Consider the following 24,775-nt stretch of genomic DNA (forward strand, 5'->3'; position numbering starts at 1 on the left):
GTTTTGGTCAGTTCCTGTTAGTATACACTAGCTATACAGGGGTTGAGCGCAGCTCAGATCAGCTGAGATCAGGGTGAGGATATAAGAAATGAGACAATCATCCTGGTCATCATCTGTCAGGTTGGGGAGATCAGCCTGCCAGTAAACTCTAATAACCTTAGAAGCATAGGCCAGGGAAAGGTGAAAGTAAAGCGAGGACAATGGTTTATCTAGCACCCTAGAGGTCAACAAGTGCTCTACTGGATCAGATTAGGTAATAAGAGCTGTAAACTGTTTATGATAGGCATGACGCAGTTGCAAATACCCGAAAACCATCCAATTAGGCAGGTCAAAAGTAGCTCTGTGGTTAGGAAATTTCCAAAACTTGCCAGCAACAACAATATGTTTCAGTCCCACCACCCCCCTAGTCACTCAAACTTTGTTATCTGGAACACTATTCATATGCTGAAGAGCGGGATGGCCCCATAAAGGCAGTGGCTGCCCCCCCGACACCTTCGCCGCCCCCCCCATTCATGTGCCTGGCCCCTTTTAGGACACCGGACACATGAAATACTATGGCGGGGATAGGCGGGAGTGTGTATTTTGAAGCACGTGATTAGAGCCAGAGGCTCTAATAGGCTCCAAAATAGGGTGGGCTCTGGGCGCAAAGCACTGAATGAATTTTCGCTATTTTCACACTAACGTTCCTCCCTGCCAATCAGCAGGCAGGTCAGTGAGACCCATCTCCCGATTGGCCAAAGCATTAGGCAATCCTATTGGATGCCTAATGCTTTGGCGGAAGAGGATACACGGTGGAGGAAGCCTGAGGAGCCAAGCGGACACAGGAGCCACTTCCCACCGAGGAGAGGCGCCGAGGAGCAGAGCCCCGCCACACGAGCGGTAAGTGCAAGTGGCTGCATATGATATGCACAAGTGGCTGCATTTGACGGGCACAAATGGCTGCATATGATGGGCACAAGTGGCTGCATTTGATTGGCACAAGTGTCTGCATATACTGGGCACAAGTTGCTGCATATACTGGGCACAAGTTGCTGCATATACTGGGCACAAGTTGCTGCATATACTGGGCACAAGTGGCTGCATATGATGGGGCACGGTGGCTGCATATGATGGGGCACAGTGGCTGCATATTATGGGGCACAGTGGCTGCATATGATGGGGCACAAGTGGCTGCATATGATGGGCACAATGGCTGCATTTGATGGGCACAGTGAGGCTGCAATTGATGGGGTTCAGGATTTTTCAGTCTGTTTGCGCTCCCCCCCAATATTTTGAGCACCAGCCGCCACTGCATATGTGGAGAGAAGGTCGCGGGTGATCGATACTTTGCCCTAGCTTTATGCCACATCGAGAAGGTAGTCCTCATCAGACTCATGACCCCAGGGCGAGACCTCGGGCCCTAGAATATAAGGTTGCTGAGGGTGGAATAAGAAACCCACAATAGGCCCCTCCAGGGTCACTGTGGGATTGCCCTCCTGGCTGAGAGAACCACCACCTAACTGTGACCAAGATTACTGCCCAGTAGTACACCAGAAAATTTGGCAAAGAAATTCTGAAGCAAAATTGGACAATTCCTAAAAAAAAAAAAAAAAAAAAAAAAAAGAAATTTCAGGAGAAATACCATCTTAATAAGATTTACCCTACCCTCCGGAGTAAGAGGGAGGGATTTCCATGCACCACATTTTTGGGAAAAATGTTTAAGCAAGGGAAGCAAATTCAAATCCAAATAATTGGCTAAAGGGCCTCCAACTACTATCCCCAAGTATTTAAATTCATCCACCCAGCATAGAGGAGTGTTAGTGGGTGGTTTAGAATGACACAGATGAAGTGTGAAAAAAAATTAGACTTCCCCCAGATAATTGACAATAAGCCCTCATGCACACAGGCTGTTAAAATAACGTTATGAAAAACGCCAGTATCTTTGCAGTGATTTTTTTAAACTTTTTTCAGCTTTTTTTCAGCGTTTTTGCAATAGCGTTTTTTAGCGTTTTTGAGCGTTTTTCCACGTTAGCGTTTTTTAGCGTTTTTTTTTTTTCAAAAATTTTTTTTTTTTTTTTTCAATGGATCAAAAACGTTAAAAAACTTTGGTGAATGACGTTTTCTGAGCGTTTTTCAGCGTTTTTCAGCGCTAGAGCGTTTTTACAGCTGAAAAACGTCTCTCAGAACCCACTGGTCCTGGGCTTTTTTTACAGCTTAAAAACGCCTATGCCACTTGCAGCTCAAAAACGCCTAGGTGGGCATGAAGCCATAGACTAACATAGACAGGCCTTTTTAAGCTGCAAAAAAAGCTCAAAAAAGCAGCTGTAAAAACGTCCGTGTGCATGAGGACTTATAAACAGTGCAGCGCTGGTAAAGTAATCTAAGTCATCCCATCCCAGCGGTCAGAAGCATGAAGGGAGTAGAGACTTCCGGTGTGGAGACTGAACTGGACTGACGAAAACATTCAAAGTTACTGAGTGCAGATTGTCATAAAGAGGTGCCCGGCTTTCCATCCAAGATCCTAACCCTAACCACCATTTGTGGTGAATGCCTGTGTGACCCATCTGTTAGCTCAGGGGTCCATTTCATAAGGTGAGCGGTTTTGCTAGCAGGTGGTGTGAGCGCGGATTAAGGAGGACTTTAGAGTTTGCATGAAGCACCCTTTACCACCGCAGATGTTTTTGCCTTCTTATTACATCTACATCTACTTTCTCCTTAACAGGACTGTATATGGACTTTTGTCATACATTTATATTTGTAGTTTTTAGATTACTTTACCAGAGCTGCACTGTTTATTGTCAATTGTCTAAAAGGGTTTATATATTTGCCTTTAGTGTCCAGCGGTTTTTAGTATTTTAGGAGGTGTTTTTGCGCTGACTGTTTTTTTTTTATTTTCCCCCAGATAACCTTAATCTAGGAGTATGAGCCAAAGGTGTCTATAATCCCCAACGCTTGGGGTAGGGAGAAAGCGGTATAACCCAGAAACAAGAGGGTATCCTCCACATACAAGGATATTTTCTCCTCTGACCTAAATTTTCCAAGTCTGCATTCTGAATTTGGGTCGCAAGTGGCTCCTCTGCTCGGGCAAATAAGCCCAGGGAGAGCAGACACCCTTGTTCTGTTACCCTATGGAGAGGAAATGGGATAGACAATGAATTGTTGGTTCGAACCCTAGCAGTAAGTTGTGAGTAGAGCAGATGAATCCAGGTTATTATTTGGCACCCAAATCCAAATTTGCAGAGGACAGCCCAGAGGTAGATCCATTCCACATAATCAAATGCTTTTTCGGCATCAAGGGAGGCTACCACCCCAGAGCTAAGTTGTACCTGTTTATCAGCAGCCCTCTCTCCTCTAAAACCATTCAAAGTCCAGAATTTACAAGCATTTCTCAGCTCCAGAAAGCAGGGGGTGGGGATCTGATGTCACACACTGCACAGCATAGAGCGAGGGGCTGAGTGAAATCTAAGACTTTAGTGGGGGAAAGGACATACCCCCTTCTACATAGACTCATAGGGAAACATGCGCAGGTGAGGCTGCCCCTCTGGATTGTCTGTTGTCAGCATAGACTGTCAGAAGTGAGTCATACAGTTATCAGAGGAATGAGAGAGGAGACAGAAGTCACACTGGTGCTTTGGATAAAGGTAAGTACACACTATAAAAGGATATGCTTTTTTATTTTTCATTTCTGAGGATTACAACCACTTTAATACAATGTCTTTTAGTGACCAGAGTTACTATTTGCTTGCTGCACTGCTGACAGTTATCAGTGGCAAATAGCATTATTAGAGGATGTTGTTATCACTAGGAATGAGCTTTGGGTTCAATTTAAACCCAAACCCCAAAATCCAGACTGTTCACAGTTGGGTGAACAGCCAAACAAGCTGGCCAGATATGGCCAGTTCACTCACATGAATGTTTGTAAACAAGCACCAGCTTGGGATCTGTCATTTTGTGACAGTAGCCCTACCACTGCCAGTGTTTGTCGGGGATCCTGGGCAATGTCATTGACCAAATATGGTCAAAACAAAAACAGCACTTCAAAGCATGTTATTTAAATGATCTGTGTATTTTTACAGTTGTCCTTTAACCACTTCAGCCCCAGAAGCTTTTACCCCCTTAACTACTTCAATGCAAGGCACTTACACCCCCTTCCTGCCCAAGCCAATTTTCAGCTTTCAGCGCTCTCGCTGTTTAAATGACAATTGCGCGGTCATGCTACACTGTACCCAAACAGAATTTTTATCATTTTGTTCCCACAAATAGAGCTTTCTTTTGGTGGTATTTGATCACCTCTGCATTTTTTATTTTTTGCCTAACAAATAAAAAAAGACCGAAAATTTTGAAAAAAAAAAAAGTTTTTCTTTTGTTTCTATTATAAAATTTTGTAAATAAGTAAGTTTTCTCCTTCACTGATGGGCACTGATAAGGCGGCACTGACAGGCACTGATAAGGCGGCACCGATGAGGTGGCACCAATGAGGTGGCACTGATGGGCACTGACAATAGGCACTGATAGGTGGCACTGATGGGCACTGGTAGGCGGCACTGATGGGTGGCACTGATATGCAGCACTGATGGACATTTATAGGCGCACTGATGGGCACTCATGGGTGGCACTGGTGGGCACTGATGGGCACTGATAGGCGTCACTGGTGGGCACTGAAAGGATGCACTGATGGGTACTTATGGGTGGCACTGATAGGTGGCACTGATGGGCACTGATAGGCGGCACTGCTGGACACTGCTGGGCACTGCTGGGCACTGATATGCGGCACTGATAGATGGCATTGATAGTCATCACTGAAGGCACTGGCAGGCATTGGGGGTGGACACTGATTGGCAGCTGCTTGGGCACTGATTGGCAGCTGCCTGGGCACTGATTGGCATTTCCCTGGTGGTCTAGCGTGGCATACCTGGTGGTCCAGTGTGGTGGCATCCCTGGTGGTCCTAGCAGCATCCTGGTGGTCCTGGGTGGGTATCTGAGGAGGGGCTGCGCTAATAAACAATCAGCACAGACCCCCTCCCCCAGTCAGGAGAGCAGCCGATCCGCTCTCCTCGCGTCTGTCAGACACGAGTGAGGAAAAGCCAATCAATGGCTATTCCTGTTCACATCTTGATCAGCCATGATTGGACACAACTAATCACGTGGTAAAGCACCTCCGTCAAAGGCTCTTTACCGAGATCGGTGTAGCAGTGTGTCAGACTGACACACCGCACCACCGATCGCCGCAATGCGTGCCCCCAGGGGCGCGCAAAAGCTGTCGTTCTGGAGGGCCAGCATATAACATCCACCCAGAACAAGAGCCGCCCTGCCCAGCCGTCATATGACGGTGGTCGGGTGGCAAGCGGTTAATGGCCAGGCCATTTTTTGCGAAACACCACTGCGTTGCTTTAACTGATAATTGCACGGTTGTGCGCCATTGTATGCAAACAAAATGTATCTCCTTTTTACCACAAATATAGCTTTCTTTTGGTGGTATTTGATCACCTCTGCATTTTTTTTATATTTTGCGCTATAAACAAATAAATACTGAAATCTTGAAAAAAACAATATTTTTACTTTCTAATATAAAACATATAAAATAAAAAAATGTAAAAAAAAGGCCTTTATCAATTTAGGCAAATATGTATTCTGCTACATATTCTTGTTAAAAAAATTCCCAATAAGCGTATATTGATTGGTTTGCGCAAAAGTTATCACACCTACAAACTATGGGATAGATATTTTGAAATTTTTAAAAAATGTATTACTAGTAATTTATTACTAGTAATGGTGGCAATCTGCAATTTTTAGTGGGACTGCGACAAATCTGACACTTTTTGGGGACCAGTGAAATTAATACAGTGATCAGTGTTAAATAAATGCACTGTCACTGTATAAATGACACTGGCAGGGAAGGGGTTAACATCAGGGGCGATCATAGGGTTAAGTGTGCTCCTATGGAATGCTTTCTAACTGTGGGGGGAATGCTGACACTGGAAGAAAACAGAGATCCATGTTTCTGCATAACAGAAACATAAGATCTCCATTTTCCTCTCTGGCAGAAAATCGGTCTGCTTGTTTATATTGGCAGACCGCCATTCTGTGTCTCTTCGAAACGAACAGCAGGTCCCGACGGCCATCGCAGAGCGCCCCAGACTTGGAAAAAGCGAAAAATGTACAGGTACGTTGTTTTACTAAGCCGGGCCGACCTGCCGCATTATATGTGCAGTGGGCAATCTGGAAGCAGTTAAGCTGCATTTAAATACCCTCTGGTATATTTTCATATTTTTTTTTAAAATACCGTTCAGTGAAGAGAGGCTTAAAGAAAAAAACAGAAAATACATGTAGCACCCTGATGTCTAGGCAGGGTTGCTCCTAAATTTACCTGCCAGGTGTATTGGCCTTGGTCAATTGTTAGGGATCAATTGAGTTCACCCTAAGTCTGGAATTGCTGCACTTCTCTCTTCTGTCACTAGATGGCAGGGTATCTGGTAACATTAGATAATACAAGGGCATTGTAAGGACAGATTCGAAATAGATATAGTATCTCGGCCAATGGACAGGGATCTTCTTGGGTCCCTTGGCCTGCTGGGAAAGCCTATTTATTTGGGTGGAGTCACCACCTGGACGGGTGGTTCTGTGCCACCTGGACGGCTGTCTGGGTGGACATGTGTTGTATTGCCTGGGCTGCTAGGCCGGAGTTTGAGCCTATCCCCGGCACATCTGGCTGCTAGGCTGTCCGAGGGCCTATCCAGAAGCAAGAGAGCAGTGTAGGGTTGGGATTGCGGCTTCAGTTCAACCAGAAATGACGGTTCTGCCGGACAGAGAACCTGTCATGGTCAGAGGTAAAGGGGAAGCTGTCACCACTAAGGGACCAATCAACTTGTTATCAGGGACCTCAGTGAGTAGCTGAAGCAAGTACCGGAGCAGTATTCTCACCAACCGGGGAAGGTGACGAATCGGGAAACTTCAGCAGGTGCCAAGCCAGGAACCCAGCCAGTGGGGTGAGGCTTGAGGAGTATCTGGAGTGCCAAGCCAGGGACCCAGCAGGGAAGCATGGGTGACGCTTGAGGAAGATACTAAGTAAGAGAATTAGAAGAGCTCACAGGATTCAGTGGCAGTGAATCAGCAAGTCTAGTGAGAGAGACTGGGAGCTCAGTGAGCTGAAAATCTACAAGAAGTGACTGTATAAAATTAAAGGAGTTTGTTACCATTTGTGTTAGGGATTGTTCTAAGACTGTTTCCAAAGGAGGCAACACTCCTACACATGCAGATGTGGTGTCTTGCTGGATGCCTTTCCATGCATGGCTGTCTACCAGTAGAAGTCTCAGAGTCTGTCAATTGACATTGCAACTATTTAAGGGTGTTCTGGCCCAAAACCCTCTCTCCCACTGTTCTGTTCAAGAGAAAATAAACCTCTTTACATTCAAGAAGTGTTTGGCACCCATGAATCTACCTCACATTACACCCACTATGCCTTGCAACCAACTCGATACAGAAGGATGTCAGCTGTCCATGGCTCTGGAGGTTCTCATTAGACTAAAGGAGGCCGGGGACCTTGCTACATACAAAAAACTTTTAAATAACATACTTGGGGGATTCCTTAAAGCTGCATGTGAAACTACAGAATAGTACAACATAGCCTCTAAAAAAAAAAATTGACATTTAAAACAAAAGAAAAAACAGCATGGAGTTTCTCTTAGAGTCCTTTCACACTGAGGTGCTTAGCGCTGTTAGCGTTCCAAGTATGCTCCAAGTATGCTCCAAAGATGCTGCTTGCAGGTGTTTTTTCACCACCCCACCAGGGCACTGCCCCAGTGTTAAAGCATTCATTGATGTTAATGGAAACAGGTTTTCATGAGCTTTTAAGGTGCTTTTTAGCGCCAAAGCACTTGAAAAGCGCCTCAGTGTAAAAGGGAACTTAAGGTTCAAACCTGACCCATGCAGCTTGGGTGGACAGGAAAGAGAGGACGGTGATCAAGCAGCCTCCTTTCCTGGACCAGCCCAGGCCACATGCCTTTCAACTTGGGCGGGGTACCTTGCATGGAAGGGGGATGATCACATCCCCTCCACAATACAGCTTGTCCCAATGTTGAGGGACAAGGCCTCTTCTCCACATCCGGTCCCCGGTGGGGGATTGTGTGGGGGGGACTAGGAATCTGGAAGCCCCTTTAGAAAAAAGGGGGCCCCCGATATATAAATTAGCCAACTTACTACTGAAACACTGTTTAAAAAAAAAAAAATTAAAAGCGCACACCTGGACATAAAGTGTATGTAAACTCTAAACATACATTTTTCTTATATGCCCCCTTTTGGTCTGTTAAATATTCCATTGGAAGTGTTTTATTATATTTGTTGCTGATAACTTCTGGACCATTATCATTTGGCATTATTCCCTGCTATCTCCATGGACTACAAAACACCTACCCCTGTTATGGAGAGGAGAGGGAGGTGTTATCTAGTCCTAATACACTCCCTGTTCTAGAGTGAAGACAGGATGTCGGTCAATGGCAGAATTATCAAGTGAAAATACATTAAAAAAAATATAAAACTGAAAACTAATGCAGCTACCTTATCTGAAGCTGCAATACTACCAAGTTTTGTTTAAGGCGTTTACATTACACTTACACTTTAATTTCTGGAGGACTGTTTATAAAAGGCACTGTAGAAAACATGCAGGGGTGACCAGTGCGCCGTTTGAACTGCTCGTATTGAGCTATCGTTAGGGCAGATCACAGACAGGATGCACAACTGCAGAGGCAGCATTAAAGTGAACCTGTCCTACTTGAACAAAGTACAAGTTCACGAAAATACATTGGGGGTTATTTATGAAAGGCAAATCCACTTGTAGTTTGCACTTGTAGTTTGCACTTGAAATTGCAATTAAAGTGCACTTGGAAGTGCAGTCACTGTAGATCCAAGGGGGACATGCAAGAAAAATAAAAAACAGCATTTTGGCTTGCACATGATTGGATGATAAAATCAGCAGAGCTTACCCTCATTTCAGATCTATCCCTCAGATTAACAGCGACTGCACTTCCAAGTGCACTTTCAATGCAATTTCAAGTGCACCTTGCACTTGTAGTTTGCACTTGTAGTGCAAAGTGGATTTTCCTTTTGTAAACAACACCCATTGTATCTATATTGCTTGCACATACGAACATCTTTATCATACTCTTCAACAAATATACATAAACACTCACTTCCATATTACCTTTATGACCTAGTTAAAAATTATATTTTTTATAATCTTTGAGAAAAAAATATTTTAGTAACTAATTTTAACTGGTAAAGCATTACAGGGAGGTGAATTTCTCCTGGGACCAGCTGCTGGAGTGCTTCTAGCTGCTTAGTACAGAAGAGTGATTAAATCCCCCACCCCCAACTATTTCCTCCAACAATACCTTTAAGTTTTGCATTGTAAGTGGAGGTAAAAGTGTCCACATTCATAAGGACCAAAGATACGCCAATGAGAAAGGTGGTGCCTTGGATGCCTGCTGTCCCCTAGGTATGTGCCTAAGTGGCCTTTTGTTTGATATTGCTCTGCCAAAGTGGCTTGATCTCATATTATTATTATTAATATACAGAAATTATACAGTGCCAACAGTTTGCACAACGCTTTACAACATGAAGGCAGACAGTACAGTTACAATACAGTTCAATACAGGAGGATTTAGAGGGCCCTTCTTGTTAGAGCTTACAATCTAGAAGGGAGGGTCAAATGATACAAAAGGTAATAACTGTGGGGGATGAGCTGAAGGAGAAAAGGAAAATTCAGTTGTTAGGTGGGGGCAGGATAGGCTTCTCTGAAAAGGAGGGTTTTCAAAAGCTAATAGAGTAAGAGGTAATCGGACAGATTGGGGTAAGGAGTGCGATAGGATGGGAGAGGCTCTGGAAAAGTCCTGGAGGCGAGCATGGGAGGTGGTGATGAGGGAGCAGGAGGTCTTGGGGGGAATGAGGAGAACAATTAGGTTGGTATTTTGAAACTAGGCTACTGATGTAGCTGGGGGCTGAGTTGTGGATGGCTTTGTAAGTTGTTGTTAGTATTTTGAATTGAATTAGTTGGGTGAGCAGAAATCAATGGAGGGATTGACACAGAGTAGTAGCAGACACAGAGCGATTGGTAAGGTGGATGAGCCTGGCAGCAGCATTCATGATGGACTGAAGGGGGGATAGCCTATCTAAAAGGTAAGCCAATGAGAAGGGGGTTGTGGTAGTCGAGGCTAGAGATGACCAGGGAGTGAATTAAGAGCTTTATAGTGTCATTGGTTAGAAAGGGGTGTATTTTGGAGATGTTGTGGAGGTTGAGGCGGCAAGATTTGGACAGTGAACGGACGTGGGGCTTAAAAGGATAGATCAGAATCCAGGATTATGCCTAGAACCATGGCTTGCGGGGATGGGCTGATAGTTGTGTCATCGATTTTGACAGAAAGATCAGGGGAAGGGGCACATGGGGGGAGGAAAAAGTTCGGTTTTGGATAAATTGAGTTTGAGGAAGTGGCGTGACATCCAGACTGATATATCTATATATAATTTCCTAGACACTCTGATGGATAATTCAGAGGGCAATATTTAATGAAGATTTTTTTTTCTTTACTTATCCCAGTGAACTTGTGTTTACTTCTGTTCAGCTGTAACTAAATTTAACAATTTGACTTCTTTGGGCGAAACAAGTAAATCATTCATGTCGCTGCCTTCCTCCTCCATGGAAAAAGATATTATGGCATGACAGGCTGGACAATGTTTAGCATCTAAGAATGCAGTCAGAAACATAATCTCGGAAACATAATAATGTTATTGTGACAGAAGGACTTCTTTGATCCAACTATTTGATACACAATATGAACACGTTGAACATGAAGGTTTTATTAGGAATTCTTGATTTCAGTCTACACAATACAGTAATGGCTTTAAGGATCTGTTTAGGCCCCTAATGTCTCACTACTAGCAACATGACTTTTGCGTGTGTGATAGGGCTGATTTGTAACATATAATTAAACTCCCTCCAAAACTTGAAGTGAACAAGGGATTTTTTATACTTTTCTTTGTTCCCATTGGGGAGGTTTACTCTCTATATTTGTCCAGGTGACAACTTTAAAGTCACAGTCAACAGGAATGTAGAAGCAATAAAAACATTTTTTAGAGTCCCTGGCAGCTTATATGTCCCGGTTGTGTGCCTTTTAGGGTCATTTCCCCAAATATGTTCCAGGATCTTTTTTACAGAGGCAAGAAATGAGGGTCTTCACAAGAGACCCAAAAAGCACCTGCCAGAGGTATTCAGAAGTAAAGAAATGAAAATAAAGCTGTGTCTTAAGTTTCTCTTTAATTGCATCTGTTGCTGTAACATGTCCCTGATGTATAAATTCTTGAGATCCCCATTGGGAATGTAATATTTAACTAGCGGACTATGGGGCAACAAGTTATAAGTTCACCATCATTGCTCATTTTTCCACCAAAAAGATGACAATAGTCAAAAAGCACATTCATTGCTGGTACCTATGCTAGATTGGAACTCATTAGGAATTTCCATTCTTCAGTGGGGAATGAAAGCTTTAGTAACATTTACTCTAGTTTTATTATGGGTAATGTTACAGCAGTCATGCCTGATCCACTTCCTGACAATAAAAATAATGGTGGTGGAACCTTTGCATTTTTTCCTTGGAAAAATCGCAGTGCTGGCTTTGGCTCATTTCCCTTTTGCTTAGATGAGACCCTACAAATGAGGGTTATAGCCCCCATATCTGTCACTGGGTATTTTTACAGCTTGTCAAAATGTGCGATGTGAATGACAGGGGAGTGTAGGTGAATTAGAGAAGGCAAATGTTTCAAAAATTTCCTGCCCCTAATAAATGTGTATTAGTTTGTATTCATGCTGTATTAATGGCAATAATACTTGTTTTTGAAATATGCCATTGAGAAAAGATTCCCACGTGTTTTTAATGATGAACAAATAATAACAAGCAGATCATTAATCAAAAGCAGGTTAACTAGAAAATGATCTCTCTCATACCAGAAGAGCTTGTACATTTATGTGCACTGCAAACTCCTCTAGAGTTCAAGCTTATCACAAGGAAACAATAGGGTATTGGCCAAAAAATATAACCCAATCTGTAACCTTTCCATCTGAGAAAGGTCTGATGTATTATTCCCATTCTGCTGCACCCCATAAACATTCCAGCTGTGAACATGCTTGCTGATTTCTGGAGTATCAGATATCAGTCTTCCAATATCCATTCAAAACCAAAAGATATATACTGCGCTATCCCTTAAAGTGTTCAGTAAACAAAAACCAAAAAACCTGTGTCTGTGAAAGACTCAAAAAAGTGTTAGTGCTGCTGCAACCCTAAATGTGAGACAACCTCCATTACAAAATACTATACAAAGAAAGGCTGCGCTACTGTGAATAAGTGAGTGTGGTCAAAAACCATTTAAATGACCATAACATATACATACACAAATTACCATAAATATGTGACATATAGGATTACTTCTTTTGTATATGTGAAATCAAACATCAAATATGTTGAACAAGGTCCATACAAACGTTCCTTTTTTTTAAAAAATGTCTTTCACCAGTAAAAGAATGAAAAGGCATCAATAATATTGATATAAAACACCACTCTTCTGTTGATGTGAAGCATGCACTGTTGTCACCCTGGAGAATGTGATAATAGGGAAATTCCCCCACCAAACAAAACGATCTGCCCCTTACCAGATATTTAGATCTCTTGTTTAAGGAGATCGTATATGCAGGTGGCTGTGTCCCCCAGCCACTGGGTCTTTATCAAAAATAAGGCTCCTAGGGTCTCTACTCAGGGGGTCCGCTGGATGTTAAGCTGGCACTGCTCATGCCGAACCTCTGAAAGTGCAGCCTTCGCGGCCCGGCTGCAAACAGGCTACGGCCCGGGGGTTGGAGACCCCAGAAAGCCAGCGACCACAACGCGGGATCAGTTGGAAAGATATCCTGGTGACTGAAACTTGGAGAGGTATCCTGATGTATATGGCTTTTCTCCACTGAAAAATTTCAACACATACTGGGCGACAATCCGATCCAATCGCAGAGCCAAAGTGCAGGTGAGTGAGTATGTAAAAAATAAGGTAAAAACTCCAATAGTGTAATACTGCTATAAAATGCTTTATTGGAGGGTGATGCAATGCTGCATGTAACGAGATAACCCACGGCCGAGTCACTCGATCAGTAGAATAAAAATTGGAATTCCAAACAAAATAAAATCACATCAATATGCGATCGCGCATTGCACGGTGCGTGTGTGCGTAGCGTCCCGACGATCGTTTCATCATATAGGACCTCATTAGGAGTCATCATCTGTTTAAGTTGAAACATGTTGGGTGGACCTCTCATGACTACCGCTTTACGATTTATATGCTGTTTTCTTCTTCAAAAAATGTGAGTCTGTTTTTTATTTAATTTTAAATAAATCCAAGTTTAAAAACGTTATCACGCTATGTGAGTGTTTTTCCCTCACATGCCACACATATTATTGGCCTATGGTGTACAAATTAATGGGGTGGGCGACTACATGGCAAATGAGGTTCAATGTAGAAAAATGTAAAATAATGCATTTGGGTGGCAAAAATATGAATGCAATCTATACACTGGGGGGAGAACCTCTGGGGGAATCTAGGATGGAAAATGACCTGGGGGTCCTAGTGGATGATAGGCTCAGCAATGGCAGGCAATGCCAAGCTGCTGCTAACAAAGCAAACAGAATATTGGCATGCATTAAAAGGGGGATCAACTCCAGAGATAAAACGATAATTCTCCCGCTCTACAAGACTCTGGTCCGGCCGCACCTAGAGTATGCGGTCCAGTTCTGGGCACCAGTCCTCAGGAAGGATGTACTGGAAATGGAGCGAGTACAAAGAAGGGCAACAAAGCTAATAAAGGGTCTGGAGGATCTTAGTTATGAGGAAAGGTTGCGAGCACTGAACTTATTCTCTCTGGAGAAGAGACGCTTGAGAGGGGATATGATTTCAATTTACAAATACCGGACTGGTGACCCCTCAATAGGGATAAAACTTTTTCGCAGAAGAGAGTTTACCAAGACTCGTGGCCACTCATTAAAATTAGAAGAAAAGAGGTTTAATCTTAAACTACGTAGAGGGTTCTTTACTGTAAGAGCGGCAAGGATGTGGAATTCCCTTCCACAGGCGGTGGTCTCAGCGGGGAGCATTGATAGCTTCAAGAAACTATTAGATGAGCACCTGAATGACCACAACATACAGGGATATACAATGCAATACTGACACATAATCACACACATAGGTTGGACTTGATGGACTTGTGTCTTTTTTCAACCTCACCTACTATGTAACTATGTAACTATGTAACTATGTGTACCCAGTGAAGAGGAAGCCGTGCTGATTCCCTTTCCCCTTCTCTGTGTGACGACGACATCTGACCAGCTGTCACATTCAGACCTGTCGGTCATCAAGCCTTTTTGACCTGTTTTGGCATATGCTATTTCAGGCCAATATTTCTGGTAAGCCTTTATGATTCCTGGTGATGGTTCCGGCACTGATTCCAATCCTTTGTGCACGTTTGGTCTCCATGTGGCCCATTCACCTACCAGGTTGCTTTGTCTAAACAACCCTTCCGCATGCCCAGGAAACACCTGTCCATCATCGTTTATGCACTATCATCACAGTTTTTTCACTTATTATGACATGGACTTTATTTATATTATCATTTTGTGATGTTTTTTTCACTTATCATTGGTTTAAATGAATGTATTTAAGCTTTGTTTATCAATCACATTCCCTTCACATAAGCACTTTTTGGTTTACACTGAAATGTTTGTCTTATAATCACTCAATATTTTAGAGTGTTCATTCTTTAGTTTTTATGTATGGAGTTTATAGCGCCACACTTTTTCGAATTTTGAATGTTAGTTTAACCCTGAGTCTACAGGTGTGTTGGCTGCTGTTCACTCCCTTTAGCGCAGCGCTGTACTTAACCACCACTTACCAAAAGTATGAAAATAGACATTAAAAAAATAGACAAGCAGACAGAGAGATAAGGCTCCATTCCCTAACAAATAGAACAGTTGTTATCAATGACAACCAATGGGTAAAAACAAAAATGTAAATCACTGTTTACCTTGCATCAAATTCAGTATTATCTAATACTTGTCATCTGCTGATTGTGAAATAACTGCTTTATAAAGCTACATTTACTCAATTTGCCTCTGTAAGTTTTTCTCTAGAAAGATTATTAAAGGGACACTTTGGGGGTTATTTACTAAAGGCAAATCCACTTTACACTACAAGTGCAAACTACAAGTGCAAAGTGCACTTGAAAGTGCACTAAAAGTGCATTTGGAAGTGCAGTCGCTGTAGATCCGAGGGAGACATGCAAGGAATATAAAAAACAGCATTTTAGCTTGCACATGATTGGATAATAAGATCAGCAGAGCTTCCCCTCATTTCAGATCTACCCCTCAGATTTACAGCGACTGCACTTCCAAGTGCACTTTTAGTGCAATTTCAAGTGTACTTTGCACTTGTAGTGCAAAGTGGATTTGCCTTTCGTAAATAACCCCCTAAACTCTTTTTTTTTCTTTTTTTTTAAATTTAAATTCAGGAAGTCCAAACATACACATAATGCATTGTCTGCTTCTTTCCTGGCACCCTGGTCAGTCCCCAATTCCCGAGCCACTCTCCATACCAGAGGCGGCTCTCTAATTAGGCAAATTAGGCAGCCGCCTAAGGCCTCGTATTCACAGGGGCCTCGTGACAGCCTAACTTGCCTAATTGTAGAGCCACTTCTGCTGACAACAATGCCGCTGCGGCGTCGCTGCGCTCCGGCAAGTAGAGCGTTAATGCCTGTGAGCTCTGTGGAGAGAGAGGATGGGGTCATGGCTGTGTCTTGGGGAGGAGGTGGGGCCAGCACTGTGTCGTCTGGGGGAGGAGAAGGGGAGGAGACTCATTCCAGCAGCCGGAGTAAAATAATACAAATAAATATTCCCGCTGCTCCAGAGACGCAGATCCCCCCTGTCATCCCCCACTATAATACTGCGTTGAGCGATCCCTGCATACCCAAAGGAGGCACCCAGCATCTGACTGGTAAGCAGAGGGGAAGATGAGGGTCCTGCCGGGGAGGAAGGCTTGCCAGGGCTGTATGAAGCCGATGGAAGGGGGGGTAGGAGAGAAGAGCTGAAGAGGTGTCCGGGCCACCCCTCTCTGGGGCTGTCAATCAAGGAGGGGGGATCCGGGGCCCCAACTGCAGGGAGAGGCACAGCTACCATGCCACAACCCCTTTCTGCAGCCAGCCACCACCAGCATGAGAGAGAGCCAGGCTCCCCATCCCTGCTCCTCCAGCATCCCTCAGCCACACCTAAGCCCCATCCCCCCACTCCCTTCCTCCTGGTTATCAGTGCCACAGTCAGGGCAGCTCAGTCCTGTGCCAGTGTCCCAGTGTGCCAACCTGTGATTGACAGCCCCTGACCCCTCCTTCGGCCCTGCCCTTACCCCCACCTATGCAGGGCTTCACTGCAGGGTCAGGAGGTCCCAGCCCTTTCCAGTGCTGATCCCCAGTCATGGTGGGCCGGGCGATTTGCTTCCAGCACTGGCACTGCCTGCTGATTGGCTTCTCTGCTGTTACCTCCCTCACTGACACCAGCACCGAGATAGAGAGCACTGACACCAGCACCGAGATAGAGAGCACTGACACCAGCACCGAGATAGAGAGCACTGACACCAGCACTGAGATAGAGAGCACTAAGATAGACAGCACTGACACCAGCACTGAGATAGAGAGCACTGACACCAGCACTGACATAGAGAGCACTGGCACCAGCATTGAGATAGAGAGCACTGACACCAGCACTGAGATAGAGAGCACTGACACCAGCATTGAGATAGAGAGCACTAAGATAGATAGCACTGACACCAGCACTGAGATAGAGAGCACTGACACCAGCACTGAGATAGAGAGCACTGACACCAGCACTGAGATAGAGAGCACTGACACCAGCATTGAGACAGAGAGCACTAAGATAGATAGCACTGACACCAGCACTGAGATAGAGAGCACTGACACCAGCACTGAGATAGAGAGCACTGACACCAGCACTGAGATAGAGAGCACTGACACCAGCACTGAGATAGAGAGCACTAAGATAGATAGCACTGACACCAGCACTGAGATAGAGAGCACTGATACCAGTACTGAGATAGAGGACACGGACACCATCACTTTAAAGCTATTAATATATGCAATTTATACGGTTCATTTTTTTTATCACTAGAATTATTTTTCACATTATGAGCGTGAGTAGGGCCTCATGTCTAGGTTTTGCCTAAGGCCTCGCAAAGCCTAGAGCTGCTTCTATCCTTACCTTCCTGTTTTTTGGGTGTCTTCCTTGCATAGTCAGTTGCAAAGGAGACACCCGTGCATGCACACTCCCAGCCAGGGCTGTGTGTGTCCATTGAAGAACACAGTGCTTAGCAAGCCATGCCCTTGCTCCTTCCTTTGAGCTTCTGACAGACAGCTGCAGGAGCCAATCTAATCTTTACACTCACCTACCCTGGAACCTGGAAGCAGGTAAGGGGATTGGGGGAGGGGCTGTTGTAATTATAATGGAACAATTTTTCCTTAACCACTTCAGCCCCGGAAGGATTTGCCCCCTTAATGACCAGGCCATTTTTTGTAATACAGTGCGTCGCTTTAACTGACAATTGTATGGTCCTGAGATGCTGTACCCAAACAAAATTGACGTCCTTATTTCCCCACAAATAGAGCTTTTTTTTGGTGGTATTTGATCACCACTGCATTTTTTTTTTTTTGCGCTATAAACCAGCCCTCCTAAAGTCTGAAGGACATTAGACTGGCCCTTTGTTTGAAAAGTTTGGAGACCCCTGCTATAAACAAACAAAAAGCGACAATTTTGAAAAAAAACATTTTTTTTTACTTTTTGCTAGAATACATATCCAAAAAAAAATATATATAAAAAAACTGAATTTATTCATCAGTTTAGGCCAATATATATTCTTTTACATATTTTTGGTAAAAAAAAAATCACAATAGGGGTATATTAATTGGTTTGCGCAAAAGCTATCGCGTCTACAAACTACGGCATAGATTTAGGGACTTTTTAAAATTGTTTTTACTAGTAATGACAGCAATCTGCAGTTTTTAGTGTGACTACGACATTGCAGCGGACAAATCTGACCCCAAATGACACTTTTTGTTTTCAATCTCTTTTTATTAATTTTTAAAATATTTATACAAATACATACATGTAAATTCTACACAAGCATAAAATCTATATATCCAATTTGAAATAATTCATGTCTTATTCATCTTTTAGCTTTCCATTTCTATTTCTATCTTGAACTTCATCTTACCCGTATTTACTTTCATTCATACCTTATTCATCCTCATACACATTTCTACAACACTTTTACAAAATCCTACAAGGCAAAAAAAAAAAAAGGGGGGGGGGGGGGTTGGAGAGGAAGGATACAGTCTCACCTATAAATATTGTTTGATAGATAATGAGGTCTGAAATTTTTCCCATTGTTGGCATGTTTTTAAGTTTAAATTATTTAAACTCTCCTCAAAATTATACATTTGCTCCATTGATTGCATTTCATTCATCTCACAAACCCATTCTATGATTGTTGGACTTTTTGCTTTTCTCCAATTTCGAGCTATTATTGTTCTAACGGCTGTGATCATATTGCGAAGGATATCCACTCCAATAGCTTTCATTGATCCAGGAAAAATTGATAATATGACTGACAATTGCGCGGTCGTGCGACGCTATACCCAAACAAAGTTGACATCCTTTTTTTCCCCACAAATAGAGCTTTCTTTTGATCAATTCTGCAGTTTTTATTTTTGCTCTATAAATAAACAAAGAGCGACAATTTTGAAAAAAAAAAACTATTTATTTTTTGCTATAATACATATCCAAAAAAAAATAAAATATAAAAAAACAAAATGTATTAATCAGTTTAGGACGATATATACTACATATTTTGGTAAAAAAAAAAAATCGCAATAGGCGTATATTGATTGGTTTGCGCAAAAATTATCGCGGCTACAGTCTCCTACGGTAACAATTTAGAATATAAATTGGTCATAAATTCTACCTCTTCCTCTTTTTCACTGTTTTCCTTTCTTTCTTTCTCTGATTTAGCTAACAAATCAGGAGGTCAAATTTACCAACCCACATATGAGATTAATAGGAATAAACAAGGTGAGCTGTGACAGCAAAGGTTTATTAACACTGAGAAAGCATTATTTTGATGGTCACAACTGACTGTACAGAATTAACCTTTATGTTTTGTTCTACACAATATATTTATAGATAAGATGTAAACTCAGGTCGATTTATCGCTATTTTTGTTTGGCTGCAAGTTTATATGTTGATACGTCTGATTTGTACTGACAATACAATTTCTAAATAAACTTCTCTTGATGTAAAAAAAAAAAAAAATATCGCGGCTACAAACTATTGGATAGATTTAGGGACTTTTATTTATTTTTTATTGTTTTTGCTGATAATGGCGGCGATCTGCGATCTTTAACGGGCCTGCGACATTGCGGCAGACAAATCTGACCCCAAATGACACTTTTTGAGGACCAGTGACATTATTACATTGATCAGTGCTATAAAAATGCACTGATGAATGTAAAAATGACACTGGCAGGGAAGGGATTAACACTAGGGAGCGATCAAGGGGTTAGATGTGTTCCCTAGGTGTGTTCTAACTGTAGGGGGGATGGGCTTACTGGGACATGACCGAGATCACTGTTCCCGATCACTAGAAACAGAAGATCTCCGACATGTCCTCTGTCAGAATGGGGATCCGCCTCGTTTACACTGGCAGATCCCTGTTCTGCCTCTGTAATAGGCAATCGCAAGACATCGAGTCCGCCTGTCCTGCGGGAATGCTCCTGCAGCGTGCAGCGGGAGCAAGAGCGCTTTGGCGGTGGCACGCCACTCACTTGTGTGAGTCGCCCTACAGGTACGGCAATTCGCGCAGCGCTGCCGACCTGCTGCAGTATATCTGCATGAGCTGGTCGTCAAGTGGTTATTGCTTTGAATGCATTAAGATAAAAAAAATTAAAAAAAACACTGAGGCCTATTTTAAACCTGTGGTTGCATCACAAACTTATCGTGATAAAGGCAAGCTGAAAAATATATAAATCGTCCCTTAACATCATTGGATGTGTGAAAAAAAAAATATACAGTATACACCAGACTGAAAAAGTCAAATTCTTTTAATAAATCATCCCTCCCCTGTCTGCCTATAATTGATATTAATAATTGATAGTTTTTAGTAATAGCTTTTTAGCATCCAAAGGTCTACCAATATAGTTGGCTAAAGTAATCATACTCGATTTGCCATTCCACATAGAGAAATAAGGGTTTATTCAGAAAGCACTGATGATGGGCAGTGAACCATATGTGCACTCAATGGGGGTTATTTACTAAAACAGGGGAGTGCAAAATCTGGTGCAGCTCTGCATAGAAACCATTTATCTTCCAGGTTTTATTGCCAAAGTTTATTTGAACAAGCTGAAGTTAGAAGCTGATTGGCTACAATGCAGAACTGCACCAGATTTTGCACTCTCCAGTTTTAGTAAATCAACCCCAGTGTGTAAATGGGTGGGGGGTATTGTTCTGTTTCACTTTAGTCAATGATAATATTTCGATATCCTGCATAAAGCAGTTTTAGTGTCCTTTACATACAGTAGAGTGCAATGATAGGATCTTCCTAGGACAATGATTGTTGTACCCAAAGCGCACTTTGAAAAGTATAGGGTTTTATGACCTGCATTTTTCAGCTCGGACATATTGATGGGACTTTGAGTGGGAAACTCCTTTACTGGGTATGAGGGGTTTCAAACCTACTTAAGAGTGATATCACATTGAAAATAGAGTCATTGAGCTTAAACTTCAATGTACTCCTCTAACTGCTCTAAAAAAAAAAAAGCTATTAAGGGAAGGTTGAGATGGATGACCCCAAAAATGAGTATAACTTCCCAATTAAAAAGGAGTTCACTTTGCTTTAACTGGAAAACTTGCCTGCTGAAAAACTTATACAGGAAATGCTAATGTCAATTTTTCTTTCTTTCATACATTGAATATAATTTACAAGGCTTTAAAAAAATATATAATAATAGGAGATGGTCAACACACCAAATTTAGATCTAGATGGAAAGTTTACTGAAATCCATATCAGCAGAAAAGTTACACCAACATTTCGAGGGAATAGAAACCCTGTTTATCAAAGTGACAAGCAGAGCTTTTAAAATAAACCTGTCATGAGTAAAATACAGATGCTACCACTGCCGAACTCCTTCTGAAAATGCTAATTACCTGGTTTACATGGTGACCTTCAGGGGTTCAATCATTTCTGAGTCACCAACCTAGAATAAGTATGCATATGGTGAAAGTCAGGAAAAGTCGCAAGTACTTATTTGCATACTTGTTCAGGGCCACTGACTCAAGGTATTGACAAAAGTAAATAAGCAAGACAGCCAGACATTTAGCATTTTTACAGGGAGAGGTGTGATTGGCTTTTTGCTTACTCAATGATAGGTTTCCTTGTCAGAAAAAAAAACACAGTAAACAGATAGTAGGTTATGAAGAAAAATTGAGTTATAGAAATTGAGCATGAAGGACTTGAAGTCCTATGATAATTCAGTGGAAATGTATAGCTCTGTAGCCTATTAACCAAAAGTGTCAAGTAGTTAAGTGTTATTTGCAACATTTAAAAAGTATACGGCTTAATCATTAACTAGTAAGTGCATACAGGGGCAATCAAAATGGCACGGCTGGTCACAAAAAAGCCCCTTCATGCAGGAAGGTTTTTCTTTTTCCTTACGAATCATGCAGGAAAAAATGCCACACAATAACATATTGTAATACTAAACATGATCTAAGCACTATTTAGGTCACTGAAAATACACCGTCAATTTTAAAACAACAATTACGTTTTACAACTAACAAGTATTAAATCCAAGAGGTCAGATATACTAGATTACTTAGTTCCCTCTATAAACTTATACACCTGGATGAGCTTCTTGGGAAGTATAAAGGAACTTCGCATTGCTTGCATAGGGGATTCTGAGTAATAACAACATATTATGCCCTGTACACACGACCGGTTTTACCGTCGGAATAAACTCCGAAGGTTTCTCCGACGCAATTCCATTCAAGCGGTCTTGCCTACACACCAAACCAAAGTCCGACCAAAGTACGACCGTCCAGAACGAGGTGACGTACAACACGTACGACGTGACTAGAAGAAGGAAATTCAATAGCCAGTAGCCAATAGCTTCCGTCTTGTACTTGCTTCAGAGCATGTTTCATTTTTGCTGCGTCGGAACAGCATACAGACGAGCGGTTTTCCCGATAGGAATTGGTTCAATCAGAAATATTTAGAACATGTTCTATTTCTAGGTCTGTCAGAATTTTCGAAAAAAAAAGTCAGACGAGGCATACACATGATTGGAATAGACGATGAAAAGCTCCCGTCTGACTTTTTCTGTTGGACATTCCGCTCGTGTGTACGCGGCTTTAGTCTTCCTATGCCATATAAAATCAAAAGAATTGTATGGCTCTTCAAAAAGCAATAAAGGACACGAATTATCTAAAACAATTGCAACAGTGGTCCACATAAAAAAATCAAGATTCTTATTTTGTTTTTGTGACTAAACTGACTTTTCAAAGATGATCAAAGAGCAGCTGGTATGGGTACCTGCACATAAATGCTCACATAATAGGTCACATAATAGGTGAGTTTTGAATAGGGATATCATAATTACCAAAAAATCCAAAGAATAAAAATGAAAAAAAAAAAAGGTCCTGCCCATTATACTGCAGACATATATCACTAGTAGTTTGAAGGTGATAGAAAATTGACTTTGACCAGGATATGGTTTCTGGAAAGCAGTGCATCTAATTATCACTTTACATGGCAGCCCCAGATGTGGGAGGGGACTTCCTTTCTTTTTTTCCCAGGGATAAGGCCTGCTTTTGAATGTCAGCAAAAAAAAATACTTTTACTATATGCACCATATATTTCTTATACGTTTTACAGATCTTTAACAAAAAAGGTGCAGCTTTATGAAACAGCAATATAAATACAAATAAATGAATAGAGAAATCTATGATGGTATAGGTTACTCATATCCAAAAATGCTTAAAGTTCACACAACAGCAAAACTGTAAAATCGACACTGCCAACTCATGTAACAGATGCCAAAAAAGAAGAAATGAGGTTGGCACTCACCTTGATATGTGTGGATCTGGGTAGTATGGCAAAGCTGTACAGGATTCAAAATTCATTTTCTCCTGCTTCTTTTGGTTTAAAGACAGAAATAAATATCTAGTAGAGATGTACATGAAGATATTAGGTTTAGTGGCATCTGCTAGGAGTGATAAAAGTTTTTGACATTTGTCAATAGGCGGACCTTGTCACTGCATCAGCCAATGAAATCCTTCTAGTGACAGAGGAATTTATTCTCACCAACTGGACAGCCTCATGTATTTATTTGTTTTGCTTGGTGTCTGAACCAGTCTTGGCACACACATCACTTTCAAAGCTAAGGAGATTGTTGTGGAGGAACTATGTAAACTGCTCATTCATTGGTCAATTGATGGATGACTTGGAGGCTTAACTTCAGGAGTTCAATCCTTTAATTAGTTTGTACTATATGACTGGTCTTCCTGCACTGCTGAGACTATGAATTCTAGCTGCAGCCCTATCTGATTTAGAAGTCACTAGTATGCTAATACGTTCAACAGGGGAATTTTTCTGTGTCCTTTAATACCCATCAACCGTTTGCTGTGGTCACAGTCTCAGTGCAGGAAGTAAAATGCAGGGAAATTCCTTCACATTAAAGAAATTTTGCGTGTCTCCCCAACAATGATGCGTACTATATACTGCAGTGATCTTTTTTAGTTCTTTTTTTTTTTTTTATTCTGAAGAAATAATATATTCTTAATGGCTCTTCAAGTATTGATTTATCTGTAATAAAAAAAAAAAAGTATTTTATCAATGGCATAAATTAAAAGAAAAATGTTCTGAAATGCAAAAATGACACTTACATGTGTTGGATGGCAGGTCGGTTCTGAACTCCTGACACTTGGCATGTTTCTGAATTAGTAGTTGTACATCTACTGAGAGGCAATAAGCTACAGTGATTATGTACTGTGTGCCTTCTCTAACTCGGTTCCTACACAAACTCCCACCCAAACAGCATGCTGTAAGCCGATCTGGGTTTTGTGGTTTTGGAGAATGAAAGGAAATATGAATCAGGTTCTAATTTAAAATAGATTCCTAGAAGAAAAAAATGGGATCAGTGTATCTATGCAATTGAACTGTTACCTCCCTATAATAAGGCGCTGACCCAGGGGCTTGACACCTACCGTGTACCTGCATGATGACAACATCAGCACATGCCATAGTCATGAAACATGTTAGAGTACTGCAAATCATTTATGTCGTGTACAGTGCGCCATGTGGAAATTCCTTCACTCCGCTGTCCATGTGCCAGAGTGGTCAGAATGCTATTTAAAACTTGACATTCTCCACCCACAGACAGCTTGATAGTCCTGAACATCTGTGAATTGTGAATCCTATAAACTTGAAGTTTTGAGCAGCCGCCAGCTAAAATACTTTGGATGACAATATGGGTAGACTGCAAGACAATATGGGGTGCGCACAAAGGAGATCCATTTCAAAATTAATTATAGAATCAGTAATTGATTTCAGAACTCTTGGACACAACCTTCAATCATGCACTGAAGGTAATGCGTCTTTTTTTTCT

General features: G+C 41.9%; 1 long non-coding RNA gene across 1 annotated transcript in view; it reads right to left on the bottom strand.

Moving 5' to 3' along the window:
- The window catches only part of LOC141139867 (uncharacterized), a 91,777-nt gene extending 67,590 nt beyond the window's left edge, over positions 1–24,187 (bottom strand). The window contains exons 1-2 of the long non-coding RNA XR_012243825.1: positions 24,054–24,187; positions 23,236–23,973 (exon numbers count right to left, since the gene is read on the bottom strand). This is a non-coding gene — a long non-coding RNA (uncharacterized lncRNA). The remainder of the gene's footprint in view (positions 1–23,235; positions 23,974–24,053) is intronic.
- Positions 24,188–24,775: the final 588 nt, after the last annotated feature.

The sequence above is a fragment of the Aquarana catesbeiana genome, linkage group LG04, assembly GCF_042186555.1.
Source record: "Aquarana catesbeiana isolate 2022-GZ linkage group LG04, ASM4218655v1, whole genome shotgun sequence".
NCBI lineage: Eukaryota > Metazoa > Chordata > Amphibia > Anura > Ranidae > Aquarana > Aquarana catesbeiana.